This window comes from Lolium perenne, chromosome 2 (assembly GCF_019359855.2).
Source record: "Lolium perenne isolate Kyuss_39 chromosome 2, Kyuss_2.0, whole genome shotgun sequence".
NCBI lineage: Eukaryota > Viridiplantae > Streptophyta > Magnoliopsida > Poales > Poaceae > Lolium > Lolium perenne.
This window is the reverse complement of record NC_067245.2, coordinates 26561884-26581210: the sequence shown is the minus strand read 5'-3', so window position 1 is coordinate 26581210 and position 19327 is coordinate 26561884.

Below are 19327 nucleotides of genomic sequence, written 5' to 3'. Positions count from 1 at the left end.
CCACGAAATTACCAAAGAGAGAATGCTATATATTTCTACATTGTCGCTCTAATTAAGTTAGCAGCTCCGTGTTTTTACTTTCCTTGGAACTCAACAAGGACAACAATTTTCTTCTGTTTTCTGAAAGACAGATTGTCGCATTGCGCTTCGGAGAAAATTGGTGACAAAGAATGAAGCAACACAAAGAAATATTTCTTCCAACATGCTGGACCCCATGCAAAAAGGTGTGCCAATAATACTGCACATCCAGAAACAACATATGTTGACGAATAGTTGAGATTATTTTACAATGAAACATGCATCTTTCTGAAAGCCTTAACATAGTGTCCGACACTAGCTGTTCTTTCTCAGTCATAACGAAGTTTTTCTTCATGTGATCACCTTTTGTATTTTCTTTGGGGTAGGAGTGCTTTACGATCAGATTTTTTTTTTTGACACCTTTACCGTAGGGGAATCCCCTACGGTGTAAATTTTCATATATATACCAACCAAATACGATCAGATATTGTGTTCTGATATTTTGGCTGAATTTATTTCAATTGGAATGGGCTACAGTATTGCGCTCTGCCTTCCGTATATGTAATGCAGAGTAATTAATCTAGCAGCAAATAGCTACAAGGCATTTCTTTGTGTTGCTATTATTAGCTTGTCATCGGCCCCAACCAGGCACTTCTCGCTTCAGAAAGACCAAAGCAGGTACCTGCTATTTATGTCTTCAGTCTGGTGGTGCTGCTCTGCAGCCGTGCAGTTTTCGGTGTGATTATGGAAGATTAAGTTAAACACAACTGACATACACACTTTTTATAAAATAGGTTTGTTTTGCGATGCGCTGGGCTGAATGCGTATGCCCAGGGTTTGCGAGCACGGTGGCCGCCGGCAGTACTACTCTCAGTAGTACTCATCGTCGCCGTCGATGAGGACGATGCCCCCCAGCGGCGACGTGCTGTTCCGGCTCGAAACGCCGGAGGGCGCCGGGGACTCCGGCCAGGGCGACCACTGCGCCCTTTCCTAGGCGGAGTGCGGGTCCGGAGGGCTCGCCGGCCTGCGCATCCGTGCCCTCTGCGCGGACTCCTTCCGGAGCTGCTCCTCCGCTGCGGCCTGCAGCTCCGCCTCTAGCCGGAGCGCGGCCCGGCGCTCCTCCGCCAGGAGCGTGGCCTGGCGCTCCTCCTCCTCTCGGAGCGCCGCCTGGCGCGTGGCCTCCTCCTCCCGGAGCGCCATCTCGAGGAAGGCCCATGCCTCCGCCTGGGCGTCCTCCTGGGCCTTCCTGGCCTTCTCCTCCAGCGCGGATGCGCGCAATGTCTCGGCGAGGTGCGGCCATTTGGCCAGCTCGTCGAGGTCGCGCTGCTCGCGGGACGCCGCGAGCGCCGCCTGCAGCTCCGGGTCGTCCTCCTCCTGGGGCTGGGGCTGGGGCTCGTCGATGTAGAGGCCGCCGGGGCGGCGGCCAGCCCGCCTTGCAGGTGTGTGCGGCTGCGCGCGAGGCCGTGCCGTCGTGGACGTGAAGCACGTGTGCCGGCGCGCATCGTGCTCCACCTCGAACCACAAGTCCCAGTTGGGACTTGCGTCGCCGTACGCGGGGTCCTCCTGGAGGTCCGCCGGTAGCTGTACGCGGGGTCCTCCTGGAGGTCCGCCGATAGCTGCGCGCGGCGCCTCCGGATCTCCGCGATGCGGGCGCGGCCGGAGCCCGGGATGGGCGGCACCGGAACCCGATCTGGGCTCAGGTGCCAGCCGTGGGGGAGGTGCATGCCCCCCACGGCATTGGGACGCCGGCGTCCCAGAACATCTGCGCCACCACCCGGTGACGTAGATCCGGTCGCGTCTGGGAGAAGCCGGCGGCCCCATGGCGAACGCCGCCGGCGCGACTGGCCGGCTGCTGCCGGCCTCGTGGTCGTTCGCGGACGGGAGGAACTCGCGCTTCGGGGCCATGGCGGCGCGGAAGCTCTAGCCCGCGCGTGCGTTTGGCCGGAGTGGAGAGTGGGGACTGGATAGGGACAGTCCCCCTCCCCCAGTCCACATTTAATAGGACCGAGGCACCGACAGCTGGGCCAGCCACGCGGACCAGGCGGACACGCGAGGACGCCGCGTGCCATCCGCATTTGCGGTGCGTCCCCGTGTTAGGCCGCATTTTTGTCCGGCTGGACCCATCCGGACTCGCGGGTCGCCTCGTTGGAGATGCCCTCGTATACTGGTATGTGATGCCATGACAAATGGGTTGTGAAACCCACCCGATGGATAGTTTATGTCATTAGGCAACACCAACGCAAAATGAAACTTGGTCCGCCCACGTCCTCTATTTTGATCTGAGCTGATAAAATGCATTGCCCAACACGGCACCATAAAAAGAATCGTTTGTCCACCCATGTCTGCCGCATATTTGCCGCTAGCCCCATTCAGCCTCCTACCATGGTCCTATTTTAAATGCACCGCACCGGTGCCTTTTCGTCCCAGCACTGATCCTATCCAGTCTTTTTGAAGCTTCTCCCAATGTGGCGTGCTGCCACACGTGCCTTCTTGCCTCCCTCTCCCTACTCCCGTTCCCCTTCATAAGACGATTTTGAAGAGGTGGAGGCGTCACGTGCAAAACGAGCACGAGGCCGCCTCCTAGTCGGGTTCCACATACCGTGGCTTCTTTTGCATCCCTTTGCCAACTACAGCGGCACCGCATCAATGTTCGGGCCGATATTGCCCGGTGCTAATGGGATGCATATATCTCTCTACCGCATTGCGACGCCTCCTAGAGGCTTAATAGCTGAACGCTAATAGGGTTTCCGTGAAAACCATGCCAACAGACTTCACGCGCCTCAAGGAGACCCACTGCCGCCAAGCCCTCCTGTTTTCGAATCTCCATGTGGACCTGACCTATGATGTGGATTTGCTGGAGTGGTAAAAGTGGTAAGATATGGAACACGATCTATGTCAGCTCTCCATCTTTCCTCTGAATTCACCAAGGTGACTTCTCGGAAGCGGTGACCTGCGACGCCAAACTCTACATCCACCAGCCGGAAAGCATAAGGTGTGTCATGTCAACGCTACAGTAATTCTGTAGTTCATGAATTAAGAATGGTAGACAACAATCAAAGGCCTTCATGGGGAATCTGGTGGTCAGAAATAACAGAATCTTCAACAATCAAAGGCCTTCATTTCAAAGTTGGAAATCAATCTTTGTTCATGAATTAAGAATGATAGGGTACAGAATAAAGAAAAAAATATGCCCAATCATTCAAAGAATGGTTGCAATCTCAAGTGTAATTCTGTAGTTTGTAAAGTTAAGTTAGAAGTGAGGAATCTTGGGGGCTAAGAGCCGAGGCTCTCCCCTGAATTTGTAATTTGTAAACCTTTTGTTCTCTTTTATGATATCTAAAAATTGCAGTGGAATTTTCCCACTGTTTTCCTTCAAAAAAATGTCAACGCTAGAGGCGGAGGCCTCTCCAGTGGTGCAATAGCCCACGCGCATATGGATGAGGCCACACTCTAGATGGATCTGGAGGTGGAGCTCAAATCGTCCAAGCCAAGGTGGTGGCGTCGGTGGTGGACAAGGCCTCCCTTTGGCCAGATCTGGACACGATGATCCACAAATTCAAGATGGAGGAACCGGCGGCAACTCCACGCGTCTTAGATATTGGCCGCTGGCAACTTGAGCATGTGGACCGGCATCATTAAGGGCTAGCTTCTTGTGCGGCCGAACAACCAAGGCCACCGACGGCATTTACCGAGCCTCCAGGCGCCGGTCCGTGAGTCCAACGATGAGCAGTATGACAAATCTTGGAATAATAGGGTTTGATTTATATTTATCTAGTGCGGTTATGTAGTACACTTTAAGTTTATCTACTTGTCTTTCGAATTTATGTACTAGTTTTGGCATGTCATTGGCAACGGATATGGTGGATTTTGTTTCTTCCTTGCTTATCCCATGGATTATTGGTTGAATATTTATTATCCATCACGGTGATCATGTGCCCTCTACATTGGATCTGACTGGTTTCTTTTGCTCACTTTCATCTTTTTTTATTTCTTTTTGAAGCTGTACAGTGAGTTTCCTCACTGCTTATATTTTTTTGCTCATCTTTTTTTATTATCAGAGCGTGTTTCTTCATTTTCTTTCCGAACCATGTTCACATGGGCTTTTTATTTGATGGCTCCAAGCAAGAGCCAGGTGGTATAGTACCTGGTGCCTACTTTCCCCTACTTGCAAAAGAGGTCAAATGAGGAAATCAATATATAATCTAATAATCACCAAACAAACAAATGGAAAGATAATTAAGTTTGATTGATCGGTTTTTTATCAAGGCGACTTCTCCGATGAAACAATTCCATTCGACGCAGGGAGGTCTAACGCCCGGGGAAATATCTAGTGATACCATACCTTATATGATACCATGATACCACTTCGTAAAATTCAATTTTGTAAGTGCTAAAAAAATTCGAAACAAAATTGAGAGTGTTTACAACATGTGTCTTTACATTTTCTAGAAATTTTAGAAAAAAATTCAAAATATACAAAGAGAAACAAAAAAAAAGATAAATTGCTATGTGAATAGTTGCATTTTGTGTTTGTCTTTATGTGACACTATTCATGTTGGACTTCTCTTTTTTGTTTCTCTCTGGGTATTACAAATTGGTTATGCAAGTTATAGGAAATGTAAACACACAATTTATCAACACCTGCAAATTTGTTTCCGAATTTGACACTTGCAATTTAAATTTTGAAGATGGTATCATGGTATCAAATAAGGCAAGGTATCACTAGATATGATCTCTCTAAGGCCCACATGCATTGAAGGAATCTATTTCCAATCCAGAAATTTAAAATAAATTGCGTCTTAAACCGTTAATCCAACTAACGATCTGGTTTTACCCTTGGGTTCATCTCGACGAGGTACTTTAAAACAATATCTCATCTAAATATGTTTTGTCAAATAAAAATTCATCTCCCATATCATTGTACTATAGCTGTCATGTTACTAGTTAACAGTTATCACCCAATTAACGCACAGTCATCACATACAGTTTACGGTTTTTTCATAGCAATGAATTACATGTTCAAAAAGTGAGTATTTGATCCACTCCATACACACAAAAGATGGTATTATCATCATGCAAGGCTTACATTGGCTATTTTAGAAAACGTATATCACAACCAACGTGTGCGAGATGTGCCCAAGTTACTATAATCTAGCAACCATGGTAAAAAAAATACCAAAAATATATTGCCATGGGGTCTAGTTTCAAATATCTTGTTGCAAAGACAAAGGTGAAAATGATCTAAATTTTAACTTACGGTTTAATAGATAAAACATTTTAAAATTTAAGACTCAAAGAATTCTACATAGCCTCATTAAGCTATTATGAACGTACCCATGAAATGCTAATCTGGGTCACGTGCCCTTGTTAGCACCGGCCTTGATTAATTTAGATTAAAATTTCAGATTATGTTTTGTGATTACAAAGTTATAACTATTCTTGTATCTATTTTTTACCAGGTTCTTTTATCTACGTTATCATGGTTATGCAATGGCGTGTCAGTCCAGCATGGCATATGCTTATTCGTACTAGCAACATGAAAACCTAACAAGCATCATGTCAAGTGGGATCAACCTCTTTGTCTCACTTGGTATAGGCATATAGGGAGTAGTAAGTGGATATTCACCTTGGTTGGGCATTCGAGCGTATCGATAATGTGTTTGCAATTGGCACGACTGAGGCAAGTAGTGTTGTCCTCTTGTATAAGCTTGTGCAATCTCTCCAATGCCGAGCAAGTGAAGTCCTCGTGATCCACTAACAACTTGAGGTGCAAGTAGTCTGTTTGGATTATGTTTGTGTGCCACTGTGCTCTAGTGGATTGAAAATTTTGACAACCTACTTTTTTGAAGGCGGCGGTCGCTCTCACTATTTCCATATTTTCTCTTGTTTCATTAAAGGTGGAGCCCTAAATTTTTATGGTCATGTTCATCCTCGGCACCGAGGTGGCGGAGGGAGGGATGAGTGCAAGGTTTGTATGGGATTCCTGGTGGATTTGGTGGCACGGATCGGCAAGTGTTGATTGTTCTGCTTCTGATGCTTCAGCTTCATGGAGAGAGTGGTTTTAGTTGGTGGAGGGAGACCGTTCTGCAGGAGTTCCTTGGAGATCATCACTAGGGCGACAACCAGAGCTGTCTTGCCCTTGCTTCTTATAGTGAAGAACGACCCTAGCTGTTATTCAACCTCCAAGCGTGATGCTGATGCGGAGGCCTTTCATCTGCTCTATCCTGGCGTTTTGTTGTCTTCTTCCCAAGTGGTTTGTCCCCGGCCAGAGCGATGTAGGCCAGAAGATTGAGCGGAGCACTTTGTTGCGTTGGAGAAGGACGCGGTCAAGTTTCTTCATTATGTTTCAGGGTCTTTTTTGTAAAAGTATAGGTCATGGTTGCATTTTTTTTCTTTTGGGCCTGATTGTAACTTGTAACCCACCGCTGGAATGAATGCCGTATCCAGGTTCTTTGGGATCTTTTCCTGTTAAAAAAAGAAGTTTAATCTATCACCCACAGTGATGGTCTAGCCTTAGTCAACCAAGCATGTTTTTTTCTTTTCGGGATGTTTTTGTAAGAGCTGGTTTTAATAATATATGGCGTTACACTTTTTCCTTGAAAAGAAAACTGGAACATGTTTGGTTGCTCACAGAGGCGTTTCTCCAGCTGAAAGTTGTCCGTTCTGTTACCTTGTCGTCGCATCATGTTCAGGTACTAGAACATATATGCGCACGTTGTTGCGCCCGTCCATTTTAATAAAGATGTAAAAATGCACCAACATAATAGTAAAAAAATTAACTACCCATTAAAATAATGTCTGGCTAAATTAGATACAACTAATATGAAACATGGATAAAGAATTATACTTATACAATGCAATGCATAGAGAGTAAAGTGCAACCATAATGTTCTGATTTTTACCTACTTTAGTTCATTTTCAAACCGTTTTCCTTGTCATGTAAGAAGCATTTTTCCCCACACCTGACACCAACCAGAAGAGAAAAAAAGCACGATCACAACTATAAAGTTACTGTCAAGGATAATAAGTTGACTATATTCCATTAGTTGCTTGTGGTGGTAATTTCACAGTTCCTAGGTAAAGTAGCATGACAATTTTAAGTGATGACGTTTATTGGCTTCTGAATTACTATATGAGTATGCCAAATTAGGTGCAACACCCAAACACATTTGCAACGAAGTTATGCCTTTAGCCTTTGGAGCACCGGTAATAATAGAAGTAGCTAAATGAATCTAGACTATTACAACTCGAGATGACCCTATGATCACTTAGCAATGCCTAGAGTCTAAGAAAATGTTATGCCACCAGTCTAATCCTGACCTTTATAACAGAAGTGATCCATTGTTGGTGAGTTAAATAAAGGTTCTTCTGTTTGTGTGGTTAATTTCTTCAGAAAGGGCAGGCTGACTGTTTCTTTACCTTTTTTGCTGCAAAAATACAATCCTTGATAAGAAACCGTTCAAGAGAGATTAAAAAGCACTTCGTACTTCAGAATTCAGACCTCATGCGAGGAGGCAGATTCCACATCGCCAGTGCTGCTCCTCGAATCATATAGAATCCCAGGTCAAAGACCGGACTTGATTCACACGTTAATTCCAACCCTTCATCTCTTGGTCTCCACAAAGATCGGTTGCACAAAACTACTCTGAAGGCGCCCGACGACTGAATCAACAGGTGGTACTGATGGCAGGCAACAGGTAGAAAAATAACAACTTGCTGATATAGAGGGCGAGATGAAAAGGTGGACGAGTAATATGCTAACCTAGGCGCTTGGAAAAAAACAATATAATATGCTAACCTATTCTTCAGATGACATGCATGTGTGAGTTCCAAAAGAATCCCTGTCCGTCTCCCAGTCTAAAACATCAAACCACAACGAATTACTCCCACTTTCACTTCGTGAAAGAAGCACATAAAGAACACAAGACATCAACATACAAGCAATCAACATACAAGCAGAGTGAGGACATGAAAACGATCTGTGCGCTGATACAAGTCAAAATCGAAGTTGTGCCTGAACCATCCCAAGGAAAGGAAAAAAGAAAAAACCTGGGCAGGATCCATCGGTGCAACAGAAAGCTTATATTAAGGATGAATCGGAAGAATAAAGGGCAGAAAAAAGCAATTTCATGAACGCCTTGATGTCGCAGCCGCCGGGGAGACGAACAAACAGGGAGGTATTGTTACTGTATTTTCTCTGCCAAGCGAACCGGCCGGATCGTACAGTCATGTACACCATACACTGGGCCTTTTTCAGCCCGATTAATCACATGCCGTCTAGGTTAGTTTGGAGAGTAGCAGCCCTCTACAATGGGCCGGCCTTTGAGACGCGGTAAAATCAACGCAGCGACGGAAATCTGAGACGACTAACAATCTGATCGGACGGCCAAAAATGTCAAAACGTTGTGGTGGTCCGTAGGTAGTTCCATTTTACTGTTACTTAATGACATGAACTTTAAAGCAGGCCAAGAATTGAGTCTGGATGAACAGCCAAGTCTACCGCTTTCACTCAGCCAGCGAGCCGAAAAATACAACAAGCTTTTCCCGGTGAGTAGACGCAGATTACTCCGAGCATGCAACTGTTGCCCAACTAATCTAGTTTGCGGAGCGGACAGGGTCTTATCGGATCTTTCGGTGCTTGGGCTCCGTCACGCGTCTCGCTCTACGCAGATGACATTGTGATCTTCCCTCTTCGCTCAGCCGACCGTTGCGGAGCTTGCTGCAGTGTGGGGTGTGCTTGGCTGCTTGGGAGGTGCCTCCGGGCTGGTGGCGAACCCGGCAATGAGCTCCGCTGCACCTATCCGTTGTTTGGACGAGGTGCTCGAGCTAATGGTGCCGTCCCTGCCCTGCCCTGTTGCAGCACTACCTACCTCCTACCTTGGTTTGCCGCTATCGCTGCGGAAGCCACGGAAATCTGAGTTGCAAGGGGTGTTGGACCGTTTGGCCGCCAAACTGCCGTTCTGGAAGGCGCGGCTGTTGTCTCGTGAGGGGCGCTTGGTCTATCTGCAGGCCGTGTTGACGGGCTCTGTGGTGTATCAACTGCTAGCCCTAGACTTGGATCCGTGGTTCATCAAAGCCGTCGACAAGCTGCGGAGAGGATTTCTGTGGGCTGGTTCTGCTGATGCTCGCGATGGGTGTTGCATGGTAGCCTGGCGCCTCGTTTGTCAGCCTAAATCGCTCGGTGGGCTAGGCCTGCACAACCTCCACTATACAAACGTGGCGTTGCGGACACGATGGTTATGGCTGCAAAAGACAGACGGTGCTAAGCCATGGAGTGGGAAGGACTTACAGGTGGCCAACAATTCGGTTGCTCTATTCAATGCCTCCGTCAGAATCCACCTCGGCTCCGGTGAGACAGTTCTCTTCTGGGAGGACGCCTGGCTTGACGGTCTCACGGCCAAGGCGATCGCCCTAGACCTGATCGAGCTGGTGAGGCATTCGATCCAGCGGCTCCGCACGGTTCGTGAGGGGCGGTCCCTCAATGCTTGGGCATCCGAAATCTCGGGTGAGCTATCAGTAGTGATGATGTTGTCCAGTACCTCAGGTTCTGGGAGGTAGTGCAGCGAGTGCACGGCCGAACGAACGTCGTTACTCCGGATTCGTTCATTTGGAAGTGGAGTGGAGATGGGTTCTTCTCGGCGCGATCGGCATACCGGATGTTGTTCCAGGGCACCACCGACCTGCTCGCTGCACATCTCATCTGGGAGTCTTTTCGCGCCACTCAAGTTCCGGATGCATGCGTGGCTTGCCCTGCGACGGCGTTGCTGGACTGCTGACCGGAGGCTGCGCTGGGGTTTACCGTCGCACACGCTTTGCCCACTATTTGACGCGGCGGACGAAACACTGGATCACCTATCGTTGCACTGCGTGTTCTCTCGCGTTATTTGGACGGGGCTAATCGCGAGGCTGCGGCTGCCAGACTTCTTGCCCGCGGGTGTTGAGGGGATTAACGATTGGTGGTCTAAAGCAGCCTTGATGTTTGCCAGCCCTGAGCGCAGGAAGATCAACTCCCTGGTCATGTTCGCTCTCCAATGCATCTGGTTAGAGTGGAACGCTAGGGTGTTTAACGATAGACGTGGCACCGTTGCGCATGTCCTAGGCCTCATCTTGGATGAATGGCATGCTTGGGTTGCTTGTAGGGGTGGGTTTATGAAAGACGTGCACTAGGAGGCCGGGTGCTCCGGCAGTTTTTTTTAGATAAAGGAGCAATAGCTCCAGCCTCTGCATCAATTGATGCACACGGCCCTTTATTAAATATCACGAAGTATCGAGTATGAGAACAAAAGTAAAAAAAGAGAAATTACATTCAAGGATCCGACAAGGTTGCGACATGAATCAACCAACGGAAACAACGACACCTAAATAGGCTAGCCATACTCTATCCTATTACTGTGTCGCCACCCAGTAGCCCGGTAATAGAAATCCTGCGTAACCATCAGCAGCTTGTTGCAGCCAGTATCCATATCCTTGCGCTGATCCTCCGGTAGCAGGAAAGCCCATAACTGTATCCAATGCACAGCTCGATGAATAACCTGCAAAAAGTTAGTATCCTTCGGATTATTAAAAATCATATCATTTCTCGTATTCCATACTGTCCAGCATATAGCAGAAATACCAATCCTAATTTTATTTTTATCTTTCTTCGGAACTCCATACAACCAGTTCCCAAACATATTATTGATACTCATTGGTGGCGGAATGTTATAAGCAAAGTAGATCATCCTCCAAATGATAGTAGTAAAAGGACAAAGAAGGAACAAATGCTCAACAGTTTTATTTGCATCACAGAAGCAACACTTTTGAGACCCTGTCCATCTACGTTTTGCCAAATTGTCCTTGGTAAGTAAAATCTTGTTATTAAGAAACCACATGAAAATCTTAATCTTTAAAGGAATTTTCAGTTTCCATAAATATTTGCGCAGAAATCTAGTATGTCCATTCATATAATCCAGATACATAGATTTAACTGTGAACAATCCCGAATTTGTAAGCTTCCATACAAACTTATCAGGTTCATCGGTAAGATTGATGGTAATTAAGCGTTGACACAAATGCAACCACTCAGTATATTTGTGATCATTTAGGCCTCTCCTAAAAGTAATATTTAATGGAGTTTGAGCCAGCACTGTAGTGTAGGATAACGTAGCATAGAAAACACAAATTTTCCTACCGCGAACACGAAATCCAAGCCAAGATGCAATCAAGAAGACGGTAGCAACGAGGGGATTGTCGAGTCTCACCCTTGAAGAGATTCCAAAGCCTACAAGATGAGGCTCTTGTTGCTGCGGTAGACGATCACTTGCCGCTTGCAAAAGCGCGTAGAAGATCTTGATCACGGCGCCACGAACGGGCAGCACCTCCGTACTCGGTCACACGTTCGGTTGTTGATGAAGACGACGTCCACCTCCCCGTTCCAGCGGGCAGCGGAAGTAGTAGCTCCTCTTGAATCCGACAGCACGACGGCGTGGTGTCGGTGGTGGTGGTGGAGAAATCCGGCGGAGCTTCGCTAAGCGTGCGGGATGTGGTGGAGGAGAGAGAGCCGCTAGGGTTTGGGAGAGGGGGGCGCCGGCCTCAAGGGGTGCGGCCACCTTGGTGGTTCTTGGGTGGCCGGCCCCCTCCCCTTGGCCCCTCATTATATAGGTGGAACCCCAAGTGTTGGTCTCCAAGTCTTCGAATAAGACCCGAACCAAAAACCTTCCATGTGATAGGGAAACCTACCCAAGGTGGGAATCCCACTTGAGGTGGGATTTCCCCCTTCCATGTGGGGGGGTGGCCGACCCCATAGGGGGAGTCCACTTGGGACTCCTTCCCTTTAGGGTTGGCCGGCCATGGGAGGTGGAGTCCCTCCGGGACTCCTCCTTCCTTAGCGGTTTCTTCCGGACTTTTCTAGAACCTTCTAGAACCTTTCATAGAACCTCCCGAATCATTTTCAAACACATAAAATGACATCCTATATATGAATCTTATTCTCCGGACCATTCCGGAACTCCTCGTGATGTCCGGGATCTCATCCGGGACTCCGAACAAATATTCGAACTCCATTCCATATTCAAGTTCTACCATTTCAACATCCAACTTTAAGTGTGTCACCCTACGGTTCGCGAACTATGCGGACATGGTTGAGTACTCACTCCGACCAATAACCAATAGCGGGATCTGGAGATCCATAATGGCTCCCACATATTCAACGATGACTTTAGTGATCGAATGAACCATTCACATACGATACCAATTCCCTTTGTCACGCGATATTTTACTTGTCCGAGGTTTGATCATCGGTATCACACTATACCTTGTTCAACCTCGTCTCCTGACAAGTACTCTTTACTCGTACCGTGGTATGTGGTCTCTTATGAACTTATTCATATGCTTGCAAGACATTAGACGACATTCCACCGAGAGGGCCCAGAGTATATCTATCCGTCATCGGGATGGACAAATCCCACTATTGATCCATATGCCTCAACTCATACTTTCCGGATACTTAATCCCACCTTTATAACCACCCATTTACGCAGTGGCGTTTGATGTAATCAAAGTACCTTTCCGGTATAAGTGATTTACATGATCTCATGGTCATAAGGACTAGGTAACTATGTATCGAAAGCTTATAGCAAATAACTTAATGACGTGATCTTATGCTACGCTTAATTGGGTGTATCCATTACATCATTCATATAATGATATAACCTTGTTATTAATAACATCCAATGTTCATGATTATGAAACTAATTATCTATTAATCAACAAGCTAGTTAAGAGGCTTACTAGGGACTCTTTGTTGTTTACATATCACACATGTATCAATGTTTCGATTAATACAATTATAGCATGGTATATAAACATTATCATAAACACAAAGATATATAATAACCATTTATTATTGCCTCTTGGGCATATCTCCAACAGTCTCCCACTTGCACTAGAGTCAATAATCTAGTTTACATATGTAAAGATATAACACCTTGGCCTTCTGGTGCTTTATCATGTTTTGCTCACGGGAGAGATTTTAGTCAACGGTTCTGACACACTCAGAAACGTATGTATTTTGCAATTCATTTGCGTCTTCACGCATCACTCATTTTCCAAATGAGTCGGCATTAAATATGTTTGGTCTTCTGGTGGAACCTTAATTCCGCGGTCTGAAATATGTCACTAATATTGTCACCCCCGGGGCTGAGGGCTCCGCTGTAGCTATGTGGTTCATCTCTCTCTTTATGTGATCTAGTTGAATATCGTCTATGTGCTACTCTAGTGATGTTATTAAAGTACTCTATTCCTCCTCCACGTGTGTAATGGTGATAGTGTGTGCACCGTGTGAGTACTTGGCGTAGGCTATGATTATGATCTCTTGTAGATTATGAAGTTAATTATTGCTATGATGGTATTGATGTGTATTATTCCTCCTACATATGCATGATGGTGATAGTGTGCATGCTATGTTAGTTCTTGGTGTAATTATGTTGATCTATCTTGCACTCTAAGGTTATTTAAATATGAACATTGCATTGTGGAGCTTGTTAACTCCGGCATTGAGGGTTCGTGTAATCCTACGCAATGCGTTCATCATCCAACAAAAGAGTGTAGAGTAGTCCTATTATGTGATCATTGTTGAGAGTGTCCACTAGTGAAAGCAGGATCCCTAGGCCTTGCTTCCAAGCATCGAATCTCCGTTTGTTTACTGTTTTGTTGCATGTTTACTCGCTGCCATATTTTATTCAGATTGCTATTACCACTCATATACATCCATATTACTTGTATTTCACTATCTCTTCGCCGAACTAGTGCACCTATACACCTGACAAGTGTATTTGGTGTGTTGGGGACACAAGAGACTTCTTGCTTTGTGGTTGCAGGGTTGCTTGAGAGGGATATCTTTGACCTCTTCCTCCCTGAGTTCGATAAACCTTGGGTAATCCACTTAAGGGAAACTTGCTACTGTTCTACAAACCTCTGCACTTGGAGGCCCAACACTGTCTACAAGAATAGAAGCACCCGTAGACATCACAACTCTCCAATAACAAGTGTTGGGTGAACAAATTACAGTTGGGCAATTGATAGGATTGAAATAGCATTAAAACAGAATATCAAGATCATTAATCATGTAGGCATGTTTTCCATATTTAGTCGTACGTGCTCGCAATGAGAAACTTGCACAACATCTATTGTCCTACCAGCCGGTGGAAGCCGGGCCTCAAGGGAATCTACTGGATATTAAGGTACTCCTTTTAATAGAGCACCGGAGCAAAGCATTAACACTCCGTGAAAACATGTGTCCCTCACATCACCGCCATCCCCTCCGGTTGTCCCGATTTCTGTCACTTCGGGGCCTTTGGTTCCGGACAATGACATGTGCATACAACTTGTAGATACAATCTAAGCAATAATTATAGAGCTCAAATCTAAGATCATGCCAGTCGGGCCCTAGTGACAAGCATTAAGCATAACAAGATTGCAGCAACAATAACTTCATAAACTTTGTAGATAGACAATCATAATGTAACAATCCATCGGATCCCGACAAACACAACACCGATTACATCAGATGAATCTCAATCATGTAAGGCAGCTCATGAGATCATTGTATTGAAGTACATAGGGGAGAGAATACCAACTAGCTACAGCTAGAACCCGTAGTCCATGGGGGAACTACTCACGGAGCATGATGGAGGCGATGGCGTTGATGGAGATGGCTTCCGGGGGCACTTCCCCGTCCCGGCAGGGTGCCGGGACAGAGACTTCTGTCCCCCGAATTGGAGTTTCGCGATGGTGGCGGCGTCCCTGGAGTCTTTCTGGAGTTTCGTCAAGTGGTACGGTGTTTTTAGGTCGAAAGGGATTTTATAGACGAAGAGGCGGCGCAGGGGGGCACCTGGGGGCTCCACACCACAGGCCGGCGCGGGCCCAGGCCAGGCCGCGCCGCTCTATGGTGTGGTGGCCCTCTGGCCCCTCTCCGACTCTTCTTCGGTGTTATGGAGCCTTCCGGGAAAAATAGGAGGTTTGGTCTTCGTTTCGTCGAATTCCGAGAATATTGCCCGAACAGCCTTTCTGGAACCAAAAACAGCAGAAAACAGGAACTGGCACTGTGGCATCTTGTTAATAGGTTAGTTCCGGAAAACGCATAAAAACATTATAAAGTGCGAGCAAAACATGTAAGTATTGTCATAAAACAAGCATGGAACGACAAAAATTATGGATACGTCGGGGACGTATCAGCATCCCCAAGCTTAGTTCCTGCTCGTCCCGAGCAGGTAAACGATAAAAAGAATAATTTCTGTAGTGACATGCTACTTACATATCCTTGATCATACTATTACAAAGCATATGAAATGAATGAAGTGACTCAAGGCAATGATCTATAGTTGCTAACAAATAGATAACATATAGCAAAACTTTTCATGAAGAGTACTTTCAAGACAAGTATCAAAAGTTTTGCACAAGAGTTAACTCATAAAGCAATAAGTTCAAAGTAAAGGCATCGAAGCAACACAAGGGAAGATATAAGTTTCAGCGGTTGCTTTCAACTTGTAACATGCATATCTCATGGATAATTGTCAACACAAAGTAATATGATGAATGCAAATAAGCAAGTATGTAAGAATCAATGCACAATTGACACAAGTGTTTGCTTCTAAGATGGAAGGAAGTAGGTAAACTGACTCAACATAAAGTAAAAGAATGGCCCTTCAAAGAGGAAAGCATCGATTGCTATATTTGTGCTGGAGCTTTGGTTTTGAAAACATAAAGAGAGCATAAAAGTAAAAGTTTTGAGAGGTGTTTGTTGTTGTCAACGAATGGTAGTGGGCACTCTAACCCCCTTGCTAGACAAACCTTCAAGAGCGGCTCCCATGAATTATTTTTATTTTTGGGTGGCACTCCTTCCAACCTTTCTTTCACAAACCATGGCTAACCGAATCCTCGGGTGCCTGCCAACAATCTAATACCATGAAGGAGTGCCCTTTTATTTTAGTTTTATTATGATGATGACACTCCCCCCAACCTTTGCTTACACAAGCCATGGCTAACCGAATCCTCGGGTGCCGTCCAACAATCACATACCATGGAGGAGTGTCTATTTTGGTTAATTAATTTGGGACTGGGAATCCCATTGCCAGCTCTTTTTGCAAAATTATTGGATAAGCGGATGAAGCCACTAGTCCATTGGTGAAAGTTGCCCAACAAGATTGAAAGATAAACACCACATACTTCCTCATGAGCTATAAAACATTGACACAAATTGAGAAGCATTTTGAATTGTTTAAAGGTAGCACTCAAGCAATTCACTTTGGAATGGCAGGAAATACCACATAGTAGGTAGGTATGGTGGACACAAATGGCATAGTGGTTGGCTCAAGGATTTTGGATGCATGAGAAGTATTCCCTCTCGATACAAGGCTTAGGCTAGCAATGTTATTTGAAGCAAACACAAGTATGAACCGGTACAGCAAAACTTACATAAGAACATATTGCAAGCATTATAATACTCTACACTGTCTTCCTTGTTGCTCAAACACTTTTACCAGAAAATATCTAGACCTTAAGAGAGATCAATTATGCAAACCAATTTCAACAAGCTCTACAGTAGTTCTCCACTAATAGGCTTAGACTACATGAAAAAACTTAATCATGATCTACTTGAGAGCTCAAAACAATTGCCAAGTGTCAAATTATCCAAGTCATGATGATGCATTTTCTGTTTTCAACCAAATATAAATAAGTGCAATAGCTTCCAACTTTTATCATTGAACATTAAAAGTAAAACGAAGAACAAGAGTGTTCATATGAAAAAGCGGAGCGTGTCTCTCTCCCAAACAAGGATTGCTAGGATCCGAATTTATTCAAACAAAACAAAAATAAAAGCACATAGACGCTCCAAGTAAAGCACATATGATGTGACCGAATAAAAATATAGTTTCAGGGGAGGAACCTGATAAGTTGATGAAGAAGGGGATGCCTTGGGCATCCCCAAGCTTAAACGCTTGAGTCTTCTTGAAATATGCAGGGATGAACCACGGGGGCATCCCCAAGCTTAGGCTTTTCACTCTTCTCGATCATATATCATCCTCCTCTCTTGACCCTTGAAAACTTCCTTCACACCAAACTTCTCATAAACTTCATTAGAGGGGTTAGTACTCAAAAAAAAACTTGAATCCACCTTGGTCCTGTAGTGACACATTGCAAGAATTCAATAAAACATTAGCTACAGCTCTCCACGTCTAGAAAGCCTCACATAAAGTCCACAAGAGACAATGCAAAAAAACAGAGACAGAATCTGCCAAAACAGAACAGCCAGTAAACACGAATTTTAAAATTGTACTTCCGTTGCTCAAATCAGAAAACTCAAAACTAATGAAAGTTGCGTACATATCTGAGGATCACGCACGTAAATTGGCAGATTTTTCTGAGTTTCCTACAGAGAAATAAGCCCAGATTCGTGACAGATAGAAATCTGTTTCTGCGCAGAAATCCAAATCTAGTATCAACCTTCGATTAGAGACTTCACTTGGCACAACAAAACACAAAACTAAGATAAGGAGAGGTTGCTACAGTAGTAAACAACTTCCAAGACACAAATATAAAACAAAGTACTGTAGAAAAATAACACATGGGTTATCTCCCAAGAAGTTCTTTTCTTTATAGCCATTAAGATGGGCTCAGCAGTTTTAATGATGCACTCGCAAGAAATAGTATTTGAAGCAAAAGAGAGCATCAAGAAGCAAATTAAAAACACATTTAAGTCTCACATGCTTCCTATGCAAAGGAATCTTGTACACAAATAAATTCATGAAGAACAAAGTGACAAGCATAAGAAGATAAAACAAGAATAACTTCAAAAATTTCAGCATATAGAGAGGTGTATTAGTACCATGAAAATTTCTACAACCATATTTTCCTCTCTCATAATAATTTTCAGTAGCTTCATGAACAAACTCAACAATATAACTATCACATGCAGCATACTTTTCATGATTTCCAAACACATAATTTTTATCAAGTTCAAGAATAGTGGAATTAAAACTTTCAAACTTACTTTTATTAATAATATAACAAGGTAGTTGATCAATCTCAATAGATATGGGACTCATAGAATAAGTCAAGAACTCTCCAATCCCATTTTCATTAGTAGTACAATTAATATTATCTAGTAACATAGGACCATCATCTAGAGCTTTATCATAGACATTTGCTAAACAAAATTCTTTAGTACCATGCATCTCGACATCAGGCACAAACAAAGCATTATCATAAGATTTATCAAAGTAGCATGGATTATCATAAATAACAGTAGCATAATCATTCTCACAAGTATTACTCATAGGTACTATTTCAAGAGAATCCACAGGAACATAACATTCAACCTCTTCCGGTAAGCATGGAGGACAATCAAATAGTGTAAGAGATGAAGAGTTACTCTCATTAGAAGGTTGGCATGGGTAGCTAATCCATTCTTCCTCCTTTTGTTCATCACTCTCCTCTTCTTTTTCATCCAATGAGCTTTCAGGTTCATGAATTTCCTCCTCTTTTTCATCCAATGATCTTTCAGGTTCATCAATTTCTTCTTCCACCGGTTCCTGCAAATTGTGAGTGCATTCTTGTGCATTAATGCGTCTCTCTTTATAATCAAGGATATAAGGATTCCTACTGTAGCATTCTATGCATGAATTAAGGATAGTAGAGACATAATCTTTAAGGCCCTTACAAACAACACAAGTTTCATAATTCTCAACCATGAAGGATTCTATCTCGGAGGCTCCCATAAATAAGACAAATTGTTCTACCTCTTCGAACCCATAATGAATATAGCAATTCCGATTATAGTTCTTAATTAAAAATTCCTCACTAAAGCCACATTGAAATTTAAGATGTTTAGTATCATGTTGAGAGCAACAGTTTATATCATGGCGTCTAAGCAAGATTCTAGCCATTGTATTCAATTTTTCTATCATAGGACTCATTATTTTACCAGTTCTTGATTCTCTATAATTATTATAACATTCTATAAGCTCCAAGTAGGTTGTAGGTTCTCCCAAAACAGCAGTTTTTAATTTTTAGGTTTTTCAAATTTTTATGGATTTTCGGGTATATGAGACAAATAAAACAAGACAAAAAGAAACTAAGCAAAAGTAAACTAAGCAAAATAAAACTAGACAGAAATAAACTAAGCACAAATAAACTAGACAGAAATAAACTAGCAAGACAAAATAAAATAAAAGCGGAGAGAGAGGTAGAGTGTACTCCCCAGGTGAACTTATGAGTAGAGCTATGCCTCCCCGGCAACGGCGCCAGAAAATAGTCTTGATGACCCACAAGT